The following is a 19324-nucleotide window of genomic DNA, read 5'->3' as shown; positions in this document are numbered from 1 at the left end:
TAATGATCATGAAGTAGAGACACAAAACATAAACAAACATATAGCATAAAAACCGAAAAGCAGAGAATTAAGAATAAGGAATGAGTCCACCTTAGTGATGGTGGCGCTTTCTTCTTGAAGAACCAACAATGTCCTTGAGCTCTTCTATGTCTCTTCTTTGCCTTTGTTGCTCCTTTCTCATTGCTCTTTGATCTTTTCTAATTTCATGGAGAATGATGGAGTGCTCTTGATGTTCCACCCTTAATTGATCCATATTGTAACTCAAGTCTTCTAGAGAAGTGTTGAGTTGTTCCCAATAATTATTGGGAGGAAAGTGCATCCCTTGAGGCATCTCCGGGATTTCTTGGTAATGAGCTTCCTCATGCGTCACTTGGGATCCATGAGTGGGCTCTCTTGTTTGCTCCATCCTCTTCTTAGTGATGGGCTTATCCTCCTCAATGGGGATGTCTCCTTATATGATAACTCCAGCTGAGTAACATAGATGGCAAATAAGATGAGGAAAAGCTAGCCTTGCCATGGTGGATGACTTTTCGGCTATTTTGTAGAATTCAAGGGAGATGACTTCATGAACTTCTACTTCCTCTCCATTCATGATGCTATGAATCATGATGGCCCGATCCACAGTAACTTCAGATTGGTTGCTAGTGGGGATGATGGAGCGTTGGACAAACTCCAACCATCCTCTAGCCACAGGCTTGAGGTCCAGTCTTCTTAATTGAACCGGCTTGCCTTTGGAGTCTCTTTTCCATTGAGCTCCTTCCACACATATATCCATAAGGACTTGGTCCAACCTTTGATCAAAGTTGACCCTTCTAGTGTAGGGGCGTGCATCTCCTTGCATCATGGGCAAGTTGAATGCCAACCTTACATTTTCTGGACTAAAATCTAAGTATTTCCCCCGAACCATTGTAAGATAATTCTTTGGATTCGGATTCACACTTTGATCATGGTTCCTAGTGATCTATGCATTGGCATAGAACTCTTGAACCATTAAGATTCCGACTTGTTGAATGGGGTTGGTCAGAACTTCCCAACCTCTTCTTTGGATCTCATGTCGGATCTCCGGATACTCATTTTTCTTGAGTTTGAAAGAGACCTTAGGGATCACCTTCTTCTTGGCCACAACATCATAGAAGTGGTCTTGATGGGCTTTGGAGATGAATCTCTCCATCTCCCATGACTCGGAGGTGGAAGCTTTTGTCTTCCCTTTCCCTTTTCTAGAGGTTTCTCTGGCCTTAGGTGCCATCAATGGTTATAGAAAAACAAAAAAGATATGCTTTTACCACACCAAACTTAGAATATTGCTCACCCTCAAGCAAGAGGAGAAAGAAGAAGAAGAAGAAAAAGAAAATATGGAGGAAAGGGAGAAGTGTGTGGTTTCGGCCAAGGTGAAGAAGAGAGGGTTGTGGTGTGCGAAAATGAAGAAGGATAGATGGCTTTATATAGTGAAAGGAGAGGGATTAGGTTCGGCTATTTAGGGTGGGTTTGGGTGGGAAAGAGATTTTGAATTTTGAAGGTAGGTGGGGTTTATAGGGAAGAGTGGATGAATGTGAGTGGTGAAGAGGCGATAGGGAAGAGAGATTGAGGTGATTGGTGAAGGGTTTTTGGGAAGAGTGTTATTGGATTGTGTGAAGAGGAGAGAATGTGAGTTGAGGTAGGTGGGGATCTTGTGGGATCCACAGATCCTGAGATGATCCTGTGGGTCCACAGATCCTGAGGTGTCAAGGATTTACATCCCTGCACCAATAAGGCGTGTAAAATGCCCTCTGCATGCAATCCTGGCGTTCAACACCAGATTGATGCTTGTTTCTGGTGTTGAATGCCAGATCCATGCTTGTTTTGGGCGTTCAACGCCCATTTGCAGCATGTTTCTAGCGTTGAACGCCAGTTCCATGCTTGTTTCTAGCGTTCAGTGCCAGGTTTCCTCAGGGTGTATTCCTGGCGTTTAAACGCTAGGATGCTACTTGTTTCTGGCATTCAACTCCAGATCCATGCTCTGTTCTGGCGTTGAACGCCAGCCAGATGCTCCGTACTGGCGTTTAAATGCCAGTAAGCTCTTCCTCCATGGTGTGCTTTTTCTTCTGCTGTTTTAGATTCTATTTTTAATTTTAGTATTTATGTTGTGACTCCACATGATCATGAACCTAATAAAACATAAAAGAACAATAAAAGAAAAATAAAATTAGATAAATAAAAATTGGGTTGCCTCCCAATGAGCGCCCCTTTAATGTCACTAGCTTGACAGTGGGATCTCATGGAGCCTCACAGGTGATCAGGTCAATGTTGTAGACTCCCAACACTAAACTTAGAGTTTAGATGTGGAGATTTAACACCAAACTTAGAGTTTGGCTGTGGCCTCCCAACACCAAACTTAGAGTTTGATTGTGGGGATTGACTCTGTACTGAGAGAAGCTTTTCATGCTTCCTCTCCATTGTTAAAGAAGAACACCCTTGGGTCTTAAACACAAGGTAGTCCCCATTCAATTGAAGGACTAATTCTCCTCTATTAACATCTATCACAGCTCCTGCTGTGGATAGGAAAGGTCTTCCAAGGATGATGCATTCATCCTCCTCCTTCATAGTGTCTAAGATTATAAAATCAGTAGGTATGTAAAGGCCTTCAACCTTTACCAACACGTCCTCTACCAATCCATAAGCTTGTCTTACTGACTTGTCTGCCATTTGTAATGAGAATATGGCAGGCTGTACCTCAATGATCCCCAGCTTCTCCATTACAGAGAGTGGCATAAGATTTATGCCTGACCCTAGGTCACACAGAGCCTTCTCAAAGGTCATGGTGCCTATGTACAGGGTATTAAGAATTTGCCAGGATCTTGTCTCCTTTGAGGTAAAGTTTACTGAACCCATGTATCTAGTTCATTAATGAGCAAGGGAGGTTCACCTTCCCAAGTCTCATTACCAAACAATTTGGCATTCAGCTTCATGATGGCCCCTAGATATTGAGCAACTTGCTCTCCAGTTACATCTTCATCCTCTTCAGAGGAAGAATAGTTTTTAGAGCTCATGAATGGCAGAAAGAGGTTTAATGGAATCTCTATGGTGTCTATATGAGCCACAGATTCCTTTAGGTCCTCAATAGGGAACTCCTTCTTGCTTGAGAGACGTCCCATGAGGTCTTCCTCATTGGGATTCACGTTCTCTCCTTCCTCCCTAGGTTCAGCCATGTTGATATTGTCAATGGCCTTGCACTCTCTTTTTGGATTCTCTTCAGTGTTGCTTGGGAGAGTACTAGGAGGAGCTTCAGTGATTTTCTTACTCAGCTGGCCCACTTGTGCCTCCAAATTTCTTATGGAGGACCTTGTTTCACTCATGAAACTTACAGATGGCCTTAGACAGATCAGAGACTAATTTTGCTAAATTAGAGGTGCTCTGCTCAGAATTCTCTGTCTGTTGTTGAGAAGATGATGGAAAAGGCTTGCTATTGCTGAGCCTATTTCTTCCACCATTATTAAAGGCTTGTTGAGTCTTTTGTTGATCCTTCCATGAGAAATTTGGATGATTTTTCCATGAAGAATTATAGGTGTTTCCATAAGGTTCACCCATGTAATTTACCTCTGCCATTGCAGGGTTCTCAGGATCATCAACTTCTTCTTCAGAAGAGGCCTCTTTATTACTGTTGGATGCATTTGGCCATCCATTCAGACTTTGAGAAATGATGTTGACTTGCTGAGTCAATATTTTATTCTGAGCCAATATGGCATTTTTCAGAGTATCAATTTCAAGAACTCCCTTCCTCTGAGGCGTCCCATTATTCATGGAATTCCTCTCAGAAGTGTACATGAACTGGTTATTTGCAACCATGTCAATAAGTTCTTGAGCTTCTGCAGGCGTTTTCTTTAGGTAAATGGATCCACCTGCAGAATGGTCTAATGACATCTTAGAGAACTCAGATAGACCATAATAGAATATATCCAGAATGGTCCACTCTGAAAGCATGTCAGAAGGACACCTTTTGGTCATCTGTTTGTATCTTTCCCAAGCTTCATAGAGGGATTCACCATCTTTTTGTTTGAAAGTCTGAACATCCACTCTAAGCTTGCTCAGCTTTTGAGGAGGAAAGAACTTAGCCAAGAAGGCCGCGACCAGCTTATCCCAAGAATCCAGGCTGTCTTTAGGTTGTGAGTCCAACCATGTTCTAGCTCTGTCTCTTACAGCAAAAAGGAAAAGTATGAGCCTGTAGACTTCAGGATCTACTCCATTAGTCTTAACAGTCTCACAGATCTGCAAGAACTCAGTTAAAAATTGGTAGGGATCTTCTGATGGAAGTCCATGGAACTTGCAGTTCTGTTGCAGTAGAGCAACTAGTTGAGGTGTCAGCTCAAAATTGTTTGCTCCAATGGCAGGGATTGAGATGCTTTTTCCATCAAACTTGAAAGTAGGTGTAGTATAATCACTAAGCATCCTTCTTGCATTATTATTTTTGGCTGCCATCTCCTCTTCCTTTTCGAAAATTTCTGTAAGGTTGTCTCTGGATTGTTGTAATTTAGCTTCTCTTAGTTTCCTCTTCAAAGTCCTTTTAGGTTCAGGATCTACTTCAACAAGAATGTTCTTGTCCTTGCTCCTGCTCATATGGAAAAGAAGGGAACAGAAAATAATAATAGGGATCCTCTTTACCACAGTAGTGAGATTCCTTTATGTTAGTAGACGAAAAAGGGAATGTAAGAAGGAAAAGGTAAGAATCCAAACACAAGGGTGAAGATAGGTTCAGATTCTTGAGATGAAGAGAAATGTTAGTAAATAAATAAATAAGTAGAATAGGATGAGAGAAGGAGAAATTCGAAAATAAATTTTGAAAAAGAGATAGTGATTTTCGAAAATTAAGAGAAGAAATAAAATTAAAATTAAAATTTGAAATAATTAATTAATTAAAACGAATTTTAAAAAAGGAGGGAGAAATTTTCGAAAATTAGAGAAAGAAAAGTAGTTAGGTGGTTTTGAAAAAGATAAGAAACAAACAAAAAGTCAATTAGTTAGTTGAAAAAGATTTGAAAATTAATTTTGAGAAGATATAAGAAGTTAGAAAAGATATTTTGAAAAAAAAAATTTTGAAAAGATATTATTTGAAAAGATATGATTAAAAAGATATAGTTGAAAAAGAATTAAAATTTAAAATTTAAAATTAATTACTTGACTAACAAGAAACTAAAAAATATGATTCTAGAATTTAAAGATTGAATATTTCTTAACAAGAAAGTAACAAACTTCAAATTTTTTAATCAATCACATTAATTGTTAGTAAAGTTTCGAAAATTATGAGATAAAATTAAGAAAAAGATTTTGAAAATTAATTTTTAAAATTTTCGAAAAAATAGTAAAAAAATGAAAAATATTTGATTTTTGAAAAAGTTTTAAAAAGATAAGATTTTTAAAATTGAAATTTTGACCTGACTAACAAGAAAGATTTTTAAAATTGAAAAGATAAGATTTTTAAAATTGAAAAAAGTTTTGAAAAGATAAGATTTTTCAACCCAAAATTTCGAAGATTATGAGTAAAACAAGGAAAAGATATTTTTTTATTTTTGAATTTTTAATGATGAGAGAGAAAAACATAAAAAATGACTCACAACATGAAAATTATGAACCAAAACACATGATGCATGCAAGAACACTATGAATGTCAAGATGAACACCAAAAACACTTTGAAGATCAAAATGAACATCAAGACTTATTTTTGAAAAATTTTCAAGAAAAGAAAAACATGCAAGACACCAAACTTAGATATTTTCAATGCTTAGACACTACTATGAATGCAAAAATGCACATGAAAAACAACAAAAGACATAAAACAAGAAAATATTAAGATCAAACTAGAAGACTTGTCAAGAACAACTTGAAGATCATGAAGAACACATGTATGAATTTTCGAAAAATGCAAAAAATTTTTAAAACATGCAATTGACACCAAACTTAAAAATTGACCCAAGACTCAAACAAGAAACACAAAATATTTTTGATTTTATGATTTTCTAATTTTTTTTGGATTTTTCGAAAATTAATCTTTAGAAAAATGAAAATAAAGAAAAAAATTTTTTTTAGAGATTTTTGAAAAATTTTTGAAAAGAAAATTATCTAATCTGAGCAACAAGATGAACCGTCAGTTGTCCAAACCCGAACAATCCCCGGCAACGGCGCCAAAAACTTGGTAGGCAAAATTGTAATTTTTGATAATGGCATTCATGTTCGTTCTCTCCCTGGTAATGGCACCAAACACTTGGTGCATGATACCATGAAGATTCTGATTGAGGAATCCAAGAGATATGCGCTTGGTCTAAGGTAGAACGGAGGTGGTTGTCAGTCACGCATTCATAGGTGAGAATGATGATGAGTGTCACGGATCATCACATTCGTCATGGTGAAGTGCAACGAATATCTTAGAACAGGAATAAACTGAATTGAATAGAAAATAGTAGTAATTGCATTAAAACTCGAGGTATAGCAGAGCTCCATACCCTTAATCTATGGTGTGTAGAAACTCCACCATTGAAAATACATAAGTGATGAAGGTCTAGGCATGGCCGAATAGCCAGCCCTCAAAACGTGATCACAGGATCAAAAATACAATCCAGGATTTCTAATAATAATAAAATGTCTTATTTATACTAGACTAGCTACTAGGGTTCACAAAAGTAAGTAATTGATGCAGAAATCTACTTTCGGGGCCCACTTGGTGTGTGCTTGGGCTGAGCTTGAGCTTTACATGTGCAGAGGCTTCTTTTGGAGTTGAACGCCAAGTTGTAACGTGTTTTTGGCGTTTAACTCTAGTTCGTGACGTGTTTCTGGCATTTGACTCCAGAATGCAGCATGGAACTGGCGTTGAGTGCCAGTTTACATCATCTAATCTCGAATAAAGTATGGACTATTATATATTTCTGCAAAAGCTCTAGATGTCTACTTTCCAAAGTTGTTGAGAGAGCGCCTTTTGGAGTTCTGTAGCTCCAGAAAATCCATTTCGAGTGCAGGGAGGTCAGAATCCAATAGCATCAGCAGTCCTTTGTCAGCCTTCTATCAGAGTTTTGCTCAGGTCCCTCAATTTCGGCCAGAAAATACCTGAAATCACAGAAAAACACACAAACTCATAGTAAAGTCCAGAAATGTGAATTTTACATAAAAACTAATGAAAATATCCCTAAAAGTAGCTAGATCCTACTAAAAACTACCTAAAAACAATGCCAAAAAGTGTATTAATTATCCGCTCATCAACCACACCATAGACAACAATCTAACCAAACCTCTCCACCTCCCACCAATCAAGTTGACGAGCTTAGAGTCATTGTGGATAAACGGGATGAGGGCTATAAGGCTCAATTCGAGGCCATGAGTGCTTAATTGGCCAATCTTGCCGACATGATTTCGAAGATGTCCATGTCCTCCTCTAAAAACACCAACCAACCCTCAAGTTCTTCCAACCTTCCATCCCAACCCCAACCAAACCCAAAGGGCGGTCTCAACACCATCACTCTACGGTCGGGAACTACATTGGAAGAGATACCTCCAAGGGTCTTGGAGGACATTCATGAGGAAGAAGTGAATGTTGAAGCTCCACATGAAAAGGGGAGGGTAGACAAGAGGCACGAGGAAGAAGGAGTAAACCTCAAGGAACCCAAGAGGAAAGCTCTAGTGGATGAGTCCATCCCTATTCCATTCCCTTCCATGGTGAAGAAAGCAAAGAAGACACCGAAATTTGATTTGATCATGCTTCAAGTGTTCAAGATGGTTGAGGTAACCATACCCCTTCTTGATGCTATTCAACAAAGTATGCAAAATTCTTGAAAGACTTGTGTACACACAAGGATAGGATAGGAGAATTGGAGATATTATCTTTGGGTAGTTCAATTTTTTCCTTGATGGAACCTATTCCAAAGAAATGTTGTGACCCTGGGCCTTGTTTGGTGTCTTGTTGTATTGGTGGACACACTTTTCATGATTGTATGTGTGATCTTGGAGCTTGTGTAAGCATCATGCCGCTTTCTACCTTTGTGCGGTTGAATTTAGCTTCATTAAGGAAGTCAGCAGCGAGGTTTGTCTTGGCCGATAAAAGTGTGATCACGGTAACAGGAATACCCGAAGATGTACTTGTGGCGATCAAGGATTTGATCTTTTCGGTTGACTTTTACATCCTTGAAATGCCTCCAACAGAAAATAGAAGCTCATCTTCCGTTCTACTTGGTAAACCCTTCCTCAAGACCTCTAAATTCAAGTTAGATGCCTTCACCGGTACATATTCCTTTGAGGTTGGAGACAAGACTATCAAGTTTAATTTAGAAGAAGCCATGAAGCATCCTCCTGAAGAGCATTCCATTCTCTGATGGGAAGTAATTGATGAAGTGGTAGTGGAAGTGTAAGAAGAAGACCATAACAAGTTGTGCTACCACATTGTTGAAGAGACGGATGACCAAGAGGGTGAACAAGAGAAAGTTGTTGAGAATGAACTCCGTGAGCTTGAAGAAAAGGAACCTCAGCTTGAGGCAAAGAGTGAATTGAAGCCTCTCCCATCTCATTTGAAGTATGCTTTTTTAGAGGACAACCAAAAATTTTCGGTCATTATTGCTAGTGAGCTTTCTAGTGAAGAAGAAGAAAAACTCCTAGATGTTCTCAAAAAGTACAAGAAGGCAATTGGTTGGAGCCTAGCCAATATTGTGGGAATTGAACCTCGCAAGTGCATGCATCGTATATTTCTCCAAGAGAGAGTTAGACCAGTTAGGCAACCGTAAAAGAGGCTCAATCTAACTATCCTCGATGTGGTAAAGAAAGAGGTCACTAGGCTACTTGATGCGGGTATCATATACCCAATTTTCGATAGTGAGTGGGTGAGCCCGGTCTAGGTTGTTCCTAAGAAATCAAGCATCACTGTGGTTACAAAGGATGATGGTGAAGTGGTCACCAAGAGAGTACAAAATACATGGCGAGTGTGCATCGACTATAGAAGGTTGAATGCCGCTACAAGGAAGGACCGCTACCCTTTGCCCTTTATCAACCAGATGTTGGACCGTTTAGCGGGTAAATCCCATTACTGTTTTCTTTATGGATTCACTGGTTACTTCCAGATTCACATTGCTCCTGAAGATCAGGAAGAGACCACATTCACTTGCCCTTTTGGCACCTTTGCTTACAAAAGGATGCCATTTGGACTATGTAATGCACCCGCTACTTTTCAGCGGTGCATGACCAGTGTCTTTTCTGATCTAATGGAGAATTGTCTGGAAGTCTTTATGGATGACTTCAGTATTAATGGAACTTTAATTTGATTGTTGCTTAGAGAACTTGGTTAAGGTCTTAGCTAGATGTGTTGACACCAACCTTGTCTTAAATTTTGAAAAATGTCATTTTATGGTAAGACAAGGTATAGTGTTAGGACATGTAGTATCTCATGAAGGAATTTCTGTAGACCCGGCCAAGGTCAATGTTATCACCACTTTATCTCACCCCTCATCTGTGAAGGAGGTCCACTCGTTTTTAGGACATGCAGGATTCTATAGCCTCTTTATCAAAGATTTCAGCAAGATTGCTTTACCATTGTCGCGCCTACTCCAAAAAGATGTGGACTTTGAGTTTGATAGTAAATGTGTGAAAGCTTTTGAAGAGTTAAGGAGATCTCTTACCACGGCACTGATTGTGCGAGGCCCTAACTGGACGTTGCCATTTGAGATAATGTGCGATGCGTCAAACCAAGCTATAGGTGCCGCACTTACACAGCGCGATGGTAAACTCCCTTATGTCATTGCATACTCTTCTAAAACACTTGATGCAGCACAATCCAACTATACCACTACCGAAAAGGAACTCCTAGCTACTGTTCATGCTTTAGATAAATTCTGATCTTATTAGCTAGGATAAAAAATAGTGGTATATACGGATCATGCGGCTTTGAAATACTTATTATCAAAGAATGAGTCAAACCCTAGACTCATATGTTGGATCTTGCTTTTGCAAGAATTCAACATTGAGATTAGGGACCGGAGTGGATCTCAAAACTTGGTTGCGGATCATTTAAGACGCCTTTAGAATTTAAAATCTGATCCATTTTCGATCAATGACTCATTCCCATTGGATAGCTTGCATGCTGTGTCGGATAGCTTTTATTGGTTTGCCCCAATGGCGAACTACTTGGTTGCGAAACTCTTCCATCCCAACTTTTCTAAACACCAAAGGGATAAGTTGAGGAGTGATTCCAAATATTACATTTGGGATGACCCTCACTTGTGAAAGAGGAAAGTAGACCAAGTAATTCGAAGATGTGTCCCGAAGTCCGAAATCCAACCCATTCTTGAAGCTTGCCATTCGTCCAAATGTGGTGGCCACTTTGGCCCACAAAGGACTGAAAAAAAAGTGTTGGATTATGGATTATGGTGGCCAACCTTATTCAAGGACGCTAATCGGTTATGTGTGTCTTGCCATCAGTGTCAGAAGTCGGGAAACACATCCCAAAGGGATGAAATACCTCAACAACCTATGTTGTTCTGTGAGATATTTGATGTATGGGGCATTGACTTTATGGGACTGTTTTCCAACTCAAGTGGGTACCTATATATTTTGTTAGCGGTGGACTACGTGTCAAAGTGGGTAGAAGCAATACCTACCCGCCTTGACGATGCCAATACCGTCATTTCTTTTATTAGGAATAATATTGTGTGTCGTTATGGGTCACCACGAACAATCGTGAGCGACCAAGGATCCCACTTTTGTAACAGGAAAGTAGAGGCACTGCTCAAGTGCTCTGGGACAGTGCATAAGGTTGCCACTGCTTATCATCCGCAAACCAACGGACAAGCGGAAGTGTCCAACCGGGAGATTAAGAGAATCTTGGAGAAAGTAGTCAATCCGCAAAGGAAGGATTGGAGCATCCGGTTAGGAGATGCACTATGGGCGTATAGAGCGACCTACAAGACTCCGTTAGGGATGAGTCCCTTCCGGATCATCTCTGGTAAGGCATGCCACCTTCCGGTGGAAATTGAGCACAGAGCCTATTGGGCAGTAAAGCGGTGCAACATGGATTTGACCCAAGCAGGAGTAGCCAGAAAATTACAGCTAGAGGAGCCCGAGTGTTTGAGGAACGAAGCGTATGAGAATGCTCGGATTTACAAGGAAAAGACAAAGGCATTCTATGACCATCACATCCGGAAGAAGGATTTCCAAGAAGGTGATGAGGTTTTCCTCTATAATTCGAGGCTTCGTTTCATGCCTGGCAAGCTCCGTTCTAGATGGGAAGGACCTTTCAAGGTGAAGGAGATAAAGCCTTATGGAGTAGTGGAATTGTTTGATCCTAAAAGTGAAGCAAATTTCAAGTTGAATGGACATAGAGTGAAGAAGTACCCTGGCTACAAGCTCCCAAAAGAGTTAGAGGTGTTCCTATTAGAGGATGCACCTAGAGAAGGAGAAACTTGAGCGACTGACCGTCCAACTTAAGGACGTTAAAGAAAAGTGCTTGGTGGGAGTCACCCCACCGTGGTAAGATCTTCCCTGTGTATACCATCTTGCTTTTAGTTTACATTCTTGTGAATTTTGTGATTTCTTGATGTTGTTGATTGCTTATGAATTCTAGTTGTTGATCTTGTTAGATAACTAGGATGTTTAGATAGATTTCATTGTTTTGGTATGGAAGAATTGTTGAAGTGGAGAGAATGCTATATTTTGAATGGTGCATGAATTTGTGAAGTGTTCTCTTGCCTACTATCTTGAACACCTGCCAAAATGTGTTAGAATAGCTTCTTCTATGTGCTTTAAAAAAAATAACAAGGAAAAAAGGGGCATCCACGCGCGAGCGCACTGTGCGCGCGCGCTGGTGGTGCATTCTTACTTATGGGCCAAAAATCTGAGAGTTATGCCACCTTGTGCCCACTTTATGTCCACTTCATGCCAGCTCCCACGCGCCAGCGTACATGCTGCCAGCGCACCCCCACTTGCAACTTGGCCATCGACGCGCAAGCGCACTGAGCGCGCGCGCGCCGATGGTGCACTGTGCACTTTCCAGTACAAGGGAACTGAGAGTTGTGCCATGCTTGTGCTATTTTTGTGCCTAGCCTGTGCCCGTACCGACGCGTCACGCGCGTCCGCGCCGGTAGTCAGTACCATCAAGCACGCGTCAGCGCAATATGCGCGTCTGCGCACCTGTGCTGCCTGACAACTCTGGTATAAGAAAGCGACACTTATGCCAACTTTATGCCAGTTCTGTGCCATGGGCACAGCTATACTCACGCGGGTGCGCCAATGATGCACTCACGTCCCTCGCTCAACCCTCACCGACACGCTAGTGCACCTTGCGCGTGCGCGTCGATCATGCGAATCAGTTTTAAAGCTGCGCGCCCTGCTCCTCTTACCTTCTTTCTTATTTCTTTCTTCTTCCTCTTCCATCCCTTCTCTTCTCTTCTCACCTCTTCTCTTCCATACTCCACCACCACTGTCTCCGGCTACTCACCGGCGACCACTACCTCTTTCGGTGGCACTACATCTCTTCCCCTTCTCTCTTATCTTCAAAAAGAACATTCACCTTGTTCTTTTACACTTCTCAAGGTTCTACTTCCTCCATATCTCATTTATTACTTTCTTTGTATCACTTCTTTTTCTAGTAAGATTTTTCTTGTTATTTACTTATTTTCTCTTTTAGCTACTTGATTATGCTACTTGCTTTTTGCTTATTTACTTTTTCTTCTTTTTGTTTTCCCATGGATGTTGAACTTGAACTTTGATTACCTTGATGGACTTTCTTGTTTGTTCTTCACTATTTTTGTGAGTGGATGATGTTGTGTGATGATTGATACTTCATTTTGGGCTTCTAATTGGTAGAGTATCTCATTATTGCTCATTGCTTGTTAAATGCACACCAAGTGTTTGAGGAAATGCACATATACCATCTTGGTTTATTCTAGTCATATATCTTCAATTCAGTGCTTTCTCCTCAATTGCTTGCTCTCTTCTAAGTGCATTGAACAGATTTTGCTTATTCTTTGCTAATTAGATACTCATTGAACATGACTTGCTCTTTATTTTGGATGCTTGAGATCATTCTTCTCATGCCATATTGCATGCCTTACTTCCTCTTGCATCCCATGCCAAGTGTTGTGACCCATGCTTCTATGACTATTTTGTTGCACTATTTCTTTTGGGCACACCTCTCACTTCCATGTTTGTTGAGTTGATCCTTTGGGTTTAACATTTTCCTTCTTTCTCCTCTCTTTCAGGATGGCCACCAAGAAAGGAAAGGAGAAAGCTTCAAGGAAACAAGCCACATAAAGGGCACCCCCAAAGTCACGCTCTAAGGCGCACTCTTCACTAGGAGCCAAACATCTACCTAAGAAGGCGAAGGCACCCACTCCTATTGATGAGAATGAAAAGAGAAAACCGGCAAAAGATTCTTCACGATTCCCCAACCGCTTTTGTGAACTTATGTTCCCCTTCATGGTTGAGAGGAACTATCATGCTGAGCATCTACTCGCTCCACCAGATAAAGTTACTCCTTGTATTCTACCCCGCATTGAATAGCAAGGATGGGAGTTTCTTCTGAGAAAACCATAAGAGGTCAACCTCTCATGGGTGGTAGAATTCTACACTAACTACCATCTTTCATCTCTTCAATCGGTATGCGTGTGCCAGAAGCAAGTCTCAGTGTTGGAAGAGGCTATTCAGCAAGTGCTTAATGTCTTACCAGTACCAAGTGACATGTATGGCTACCAAGAGGTCTTATGTCAGCGAGAAAAGTCTGGATTTGACTGGGACTCGATCCTCCAAGTCATTGCTGAACCAGAAGCATTTTGGACCCATGGTCAACTTCCGATGCGACCCAAGTGTATTGACGCACATTTTCTCATGGTAGAAGCTAGAGCTTGGGCCCAGATCCTATCTCACTATGTCCTACCTAGCACCCACAAGTCGTCCTTCATGGCGGATCTCGTTTTGCTTGTTTGGTGTGTTCTCACAGGGAGACCGGTGAACATTCCGCTTCTTGTCAAGCAAGCGATGGGTCAAATCCACGACTGGGGCAATTTGCCATTTCCAGCATTGGTATCTGATTTAGTTGCTGCTGCGGGTATTCCTTGGGAAGCCATGGATACGAAAGCTATTATTTCGGCTAAGGGCGATGTGGTCCCAAGCGAAAAATACTTACATCTTCCCATGAACAAACCAAGCCTTGACATAGCTCCACAATCTATTATTTCTCCCACCTCATCATCACCACCGCAGCAAAGATCCACCCATCAAAGGATAGATGATCTACACATGAAGATTGATAGATATGAGCGGCGCAACCAACGCCGATACACTTACATCAAGAAGCTTATGCGTTGTGTTATCCCTAGCATGGAGGAACCTGAAATATTCACATCCACCTCCAACCCAACTGATGGGAGCTTTGATGAAGGTGATAGTGAAGGTTCCAGTCCCGACCGTCCTTTGCGCATTCTTAGTAGCACGGAGGACCGTGCTAAATTCTAAGTGTGGAGAGGTCGTTCGACCGATCTCCATGTGTAACAATCTCTTCCTTTCAATACCCATGGATTTATCTTTTGCTTAGTAGTTAGTACATTGCATGCATAGTTAGTCTTGCTTGTAAATATTCCTTGCATGGTAGTTAGTCTCTATAGAGTTTCCTGGTCGAATAATAACTTCTTCCCCAAGAAACTGTGTTTTGGGGTACCCTACCAATTTGAATTTTTTTTTGTGTTGAACTTGCTTCAAGAACGTATTTTGGAACACAAGTGATGAGCGGATATTTTATACGCTTTTTGTGGGTAATTTCATATAGTTTTTAGTATGTTTTAGTTAGTTCTTAGTATATTTTTATTAGTTTTTAGACAAAATTCATATTTCTAGATTTAAATATGATTTTGTGTGTTTTTCTGTGATTTCAGGTATTTTCTGGCTGAAATTGAGGGAGCTGAGCAAAAATCTGAGTTGGCTGAAAAATGACTGCTAATGTTGTTGGATTCTGACCTCCATGCAGTTGGAATGGATTTTTTGGAGCTACAGAAGTTGATGAGCGGATAATTTATACGCTTTTTGGCATTGTTTTTAGTATGTTTTTAGTATGATCTAGTTAGTTTTTTGTATATTTTTATTAGTTTTTAGTTAAAATTCACTTTTCTGGACTTTACTATGAGTTTGTGTGTTTTTCTGTGATTTCAGGTATTTTCTGGCTGAAATTGAGGGACCTGAGCAAAAATCTGATTCAGAGACCAAAAAAGGACTACAGATGCTGTTGGATTCTGACCTCCCTGCACTCGAAGTGGATTTTCTGGAGCTACAGAAGCCCAATTGGCGCGCTCTCAACGGCGTTGGAAAGTAGACATCCTGGGCTTTCCCGCAATATATGATAGTCCATACTTTGCCCAAGATTTGATGGCCCAAACCGGCGTTCAAAGTCACCCTCAGGAATTCCAGCGTTAAACGCCGGAACTGGCACCAAAATGGGAGTTAAACGCCCAAACTGGCATAAAAGCTGGCGTTTAACTCCAAGAAGAGTCTCTACACGAAAATGCTTCATTGCTCAGCCCAAGCACACACCAAGTGGGCCCAGAAGTGGATTTTTATGTCTTTTACTCATCTCTGTACACCCTAGGCTACTAGTTTTCTATAAGTAGGACCTTTTACTATTGTATTATAATCTTTTGATCACTTTAGATCTCTAGATCATCTTTGGACATTTAGTTCTTAGATCATTGGGAGGCTGGCCATTCGGCCATGCCTAGACCTTGTTCTTATGTATTTTCAACGGTGGAGTTTCTACACACCATAGATTAAGGTGTGGAGCTCTGCTGTACCTCGAGTATTAATGCAATTACTATTGTTCTTCTATTCAATTCCGCTTGTTCTTATTCTAAGATATCACTTGTTCTTCAACTTGATGAATGTGATGATCCGTGACACTCATCATCATTCTCACCTATGAACGTGTGACTGACAACCACCTCCGTTCTACCTTCGATTGGGTGAATATCTCTTGGATTCCTGATACACGATGCATGGTTGATCGCCTGACAACCGAGTGCTCGCCTGACAAACGAGCCAGCCATTCCATGAGATCAGAGTCTTCGTGGTATAGGCTAGAACTGATGGCGGCATTCAAGAGAATCCAGAAGGTCTAACCTTGTCTGTGGTATTCTGAGTAGGATTCAATGATTGAATGACTGTGACGTGCTTCAAACTCCTGAGGGCGGGGCGTTAGTGACAGACGCAAAAGAATCACTGGATTCTATTCCGGCCTGATTAAGAACCGACAGATGGATAGCCGTGCCGTGACAGGGTGCGTTGAACATTTCCACTGAGAGGATGGGAGGTAGCCACTGACAACGGTGAAACCCTTGCTTAAGCTTGCCATGGAAAGGAGTAAGAAGGATTGGATGAAGACAGTGGGAAAGCAGAGAGACGGAAGGGAAGGCATCTTCGTACGCTTATCTGAAGTTCCTACCAATGAATTACATAAGTATCTCTATCTTTATCTTTATGTTTTATGCGTTTATCACCATACCTATTTGAGATTGCCTGACTGAGATTTACAAGGTGACCATAGCTTGCTTCATACCAACAATCTCTGTGGGATCGACCCTTACTCGCGTAAGGTTTATTACTTGGACGACCCAGTACACTTGCTGGTTAGTTGTGCGAAGTTGTGTTTATGCCATGGTATTGAACACCAAGTTTTTGGTTTCATCACCGGGGATTATTTGAGTTGTGAAAAGTAGTGATCACAATTTCGCATACCAAGTTTTTGGCACCGTTGCCGGGGATTGTTCGCGTATTTCGGCAAGCTTTTGGTCCGGTAACATCAGTGCCAAATTTCTGATCCGGCAACAGCACCAAGTTTTTGGCGCCGTTGCCGTGGATTGTTGAGTTTGGACAACTGACGGTTCATCTTGTTGCTTAGATTAGGTATTTTTTCTTTAGAATTCTTGAAGATGAATTCTAGAGTTTCATGATGATCTATTGAAGTCTGGCTGGCTGTGAAGCCATGTCTAATTTCATTGGACCGAGGTTTCAACTTATCATCACAAGAGCATGTTGATTTCTATCAATCTTGCTGTTGGGGCAGTGATCTGCTAAGGCTTGGCTGGCCATTGGCCATGTCTAGTGTTTTGGACCGAAGCTTTCTTTGAAAGCTTGGCTGGCTGTGAAGCCATGTCTAATTCCTGGACCGGAGTCTTAGACTAAACATTGCATGATTCCTGGAATTCTCATTAAGAATTTTGATACCTTTATTTTCTTTTCCACTTAATTTTCGAAAAATCCAAAAAAAAAATTTACAAAATCATAAAATCCAAAAATATTTCTTGTTTGAGTCTAGTGTTTCATTCTAAGTTTGGTGTCAATTGCATGTTTCTGTTCTTCTTGCATTCATGCATGTGTCTTAAGGATCTTCAAGTAATTCTTGATGATTTCTTACTCTGATCTTTGAATTCTCTTGGCTTGAGTGTTTATGTGTCTCATATGCATTCTCATTAGTGTCAGTAGTATACAAACTGCTAAGTTTGGTGTCTTGCATGCATTGTTATTTGATTTTAGTTGTATTTTGATTATTCCTTATTATTAAAAATCCAAAAATATTTTTAATTTGTGTCTTTTCAAGTCAATAATACAGAGAATTGAAGATTCAGAACATTCTACAGAGGAATTGCACAGAAAAAGCTGGGCGTTCAAAACACCCAGTGAAGAAGGACAGATTGGCGTTTAAACGCCAGCCAGGGTACCTGGTTGGGCGTTTAACGCCCAAAAAGGTAGTGTTTTGGGCATTAAACGCCAGAATGTGCACCATTTTGGGCGTTTAACGCCAGGATGGCACAAGAGGGAAGATTCTGTTTTCAATGCAATTTTTTTCAGGTTTTCAAAGTTTTTCAAAATCAAATCTTTTTCAAATCATATCTTTTCAATCAAATCTTTTTCAAAATCAATTTCTTTCCTTTTTCAAAGATACTTGCTATCAATTAATGATTTGATTCAACATTTCAAGCATGTTGCCTTTTCTGTTGAGGAAGGTTTAATGTTTGAATCATATCTTTTCTTGATAGCCAAGTCATTAATTTTTAAAATCAAATCTTTTTAAAAATGTTTTTCAAATCATATCTTCTCAATCACATTTTTTTAAAACTAATCATATCTTCTTAACCACATCTTTTTCAAAATAGTTCTCAATCAAATCTTTTTAATTTCTAATTTCAAAATCTTTTTCAAAAATCACTTGATCTCTTTCCCACTCTTGGTTTTCGAAAATTAATTAGTGTTTTTCAAAATGTTTTCAAAATTTCTTACTTAATTTTCGAAAACCACTTCCCTTCTTCTCACATCCTTCTATTTATGGACTAACACTATTCCTTAATGCAAAATTCGAACTCCATCTTTCTTGATAAGTTTGAATTTTCTACTTCAGCCTTCCATTTTTCTTTTCTTCTGACACCTCAAGGAATCTCTATACTGTGACATAGAGGATTCCATATTTCCTTGTTCTCTTCTCTTTCTTATGAGCAGGAGCAGAGACAAAAGCATTCTTGTTGAGGCTGATCCCGAACCTGAAAGGACCTTGAAGCGAAAGCTAAGAGAAGCTAAGGCACAACTCTCTGTGAAGGACCTGACCGAATTCTTCAAAGAAGAAGAACTCATGGCAGCCAAAAACAACAACAATGCCAACAATGCAAGGAAGGTGCTGGGTGACTTTACTGCACCTACTCCCGACTTCTATGGGAGAAGCATCTCTATCCCTGCCATTGGAGCAAACAACTTTGAGCTTAAGCCTCGATTAGTTTCTCTAATGCAACAGAATTGCAAGTTCCATGGACTTCCATTGGAAGATCCTCATCAGTTTTTAGCTGAGTTCTTGCAAATCTGTGACACTGTCAAGACTAATGGGGTTGACCCGGAGGTCTACAGACTTATGCTATTCCCTTTTGCTGTAAGAGACAGAGCTAGGACATGGTTGGACTCACAACCTAAAGAAAGCCTGGACTCTTGGGAAAAGCTAGTCAATGCCTTCTTGGAAAAGTTCTTTCCACCTCAAAAATTGAGTAAGCTTAGAGTGGAGGTCCAAACCTTCAGACAGAAGGAAGGAGAATCCCTCTATGAAGCTTGGGAAAGATACAAACAATTAATCAGAAAGTGTCCATCTGATATGCTTTCTGAATGGAGCATCGTAGGTATTTTCTATGATGGTCTCTCTGAACTATCCAAAATGTCTTTGGATAGCTCTGCTGGAGGCTCTCTTCATCTGAAGAAGACGCCTACAGAAGCTTAAGAGTTGATTGAAATGGTTACAAATAACCAATTCATGTACACTTCTGAAAGAAATCCTGTGAACAATGGGACTAGTCAGAAGAATGGAGTTCT

General features: G+C 40.3%; 2 non-coding genes across 2 annotated transcripts; one reads left to right on the top strand and one right to left on the bottom strand.

The window, feature by feature from the left end:
* The first annotated feature begins 3951 nt into the window (after nt 1-3951).
* On the top strand, nt 3952-4059 carry LOC112792845 (small nucleolar RNA R71). Its single transcript, XR_003197567.1, has one exon. It is a non-coding gene; the product is annotated as a small nucleolar RNA R71 (small nucleolar RNA).
* Nucleotides 4060-19007: 14948 nt separating this feature from the next.
* On the bottom strand, nt 19008-19115 carry LOC112792823 (small nucleolar RNA R71). Its single transcript, XR_003197545.1, has one exon. It is a non-coding gene; the product is annotated as a small nucleolar RNA R71 (small nucleolar RNA).
* Between the last annotated feature and the right edge of the window lie 209 nt (nt 19116-19324).

Source organism: Arachis hypogaea, chromosome 3, assembly GCF_003086295.3.
Source record: "Arachis hypogaea cultivar Tifrunner chromosome 3, arahy.Tifrunner.gnm2.J5K5, whole genome shotgun sequence".
NCBI classification, from domain to species: domain Eukaryota; kingdom Viridiplantae; phylum Streptophyta; class Magnoliopsida; order Fabales; family Fabaceae; genus Arachis; species Arachis hypogaea.
Note: the sequence above shows the minus strand (reverse complement) of the source record. Positions and strands in the feature narration are given on the sequence as shown.